Source organism: Branchiostoma floridae, chromosome 16 (assembly GCF_000003815.2).
Source record: "Branchiostoma floridae strain S238N-H82 chromosome 16, Bfl_VNyyK, whole genome shotgun sequence".
Lineage (NCBI taxonomy): Eukaryota > Metazoa > Chordata > Leptocardii > Amphioxiformes > Branchiostomatidae > Branchiostoma > Branchiostoma floridae.
The window spans coordinates 10705086-10706306 of record NC_049994.1 but is presented as its reverse complement, the minus strand read 5'-3'; the positions used below and the strand labels follow the sequence as shown (position 1 = coordinate 10706306).

At 36.1% G+C, this 1221-nt stretch overlaps 1 long non-coding RNA gene across 1 annotated transcript in view; it reads left to right on the top strand.

Moving 5' to 3' along the window:
* The first annotated feature begins 518 nt into the window (after positions 1 to 518).
* Positions 519 to 1221, top strand: part of LOC118403282 — a 12638-nt gene continuing 11935 nt past the window's right edge. Inside the window, exon 1 of the long non-coding RNA XR_004829633.1 lies at positions 519 to 978. This is a non-coding gene — a long non-coding RNA (uncharacterized LOC118403282). The remainder of the gene's footprint in view (positions 979 to 1221) is intronic.

Sequence of the window (1221 nt, the reverse complement as noted above, 5' to 3'; positions counted from 1 at the left end):
GATATCAAGTCGATGGACGGTAGTTTCAAATTGTGCTATTTTCAAAATATTGCAGTTTCAAACCACCATCTGTTGACTTGATACCCCTAAATACATCGTTCTTTAGAACGGATAAAGGTTACCCTACGGATAAAGGTGAACTAGCGTTATAACATTACTCTTATTGTTGTTGTTTTTTAAATGTGTGTATGTGTTGTAAATTTTGGCAGTATGATGTATTCTTCCTTTCATTTATGTCTCCAAGATTCATCTGTATCTGTTAAACGTTATCTCTAACGTTAGAGCCATTATTACTGCCAACTCCACAAGCATTTGATTCATTGTCCTAAGAAATTGTACTGTAAGAAATAGCTCCGGCATTAGAGACCCGAATTATGGAAAACCATTTCGTTGCTTTTAGTAATAGATTAATAATTGATATAGGATTAAGTTGCAACAGAATTAATATGGGGGCCTTGCTTTAGAAACATTATTTTCAAACAGAAAGTTATGGTGACCATGGGGAGATTTGAAGAGCAATGCATGTGTAGTGTTGATGGGGCAGTGTTAAACTGTTGTATAATTAACTTGTGCTCCTGAAACCATTCTTCAATGTATGATAGTCTTTTTTTATTTATTACAACTTGCTGGTGTAGAAGTGTCATGTATATATATAAAATGTATTGAAAGATGTTTTACTTTAGCTATACATCTATTATACATTATAGATACATTACTGGTAAAATGTATCCATCATTTTTAATAGACAACCCCTGCAACACACATAGCTTCCACAGCCCAACTATTACCGACTAGAGGTGGCGTATTACGTGATTCGTAACTTTGAAACCTTACTCCGACTGCAGAGCATGCTGGGAGGTCATAAAAAGGACAGGATGTGTCGCTGTGATTAATGGCGCCTGCAGAAGTCAACAAGGCCCCTCTAATCTGATATCTAATAGCTCCCCGATCTATAACGTAATTTGAAAAATAATTGAGGTATGAAATCGGAAAGGCTGCTGCAAGAGGAGTGTAATGGAGACAGTGGAATTCCGTACCAGTATAGCTTTCAGTTTTTATTTTGCGTTGTCAGTTGTACGACGGTTCTATTGTTTGGCATCCCAGGTTGGAACTGTTGGGATATTAGGATTTATGTTTGAAATATGTGTGAAAATTTGTTCCCCGTTGAACAAACATTAGAGCAACAATGTGAAAAATACCACAGACTATCTTCTAGTCATT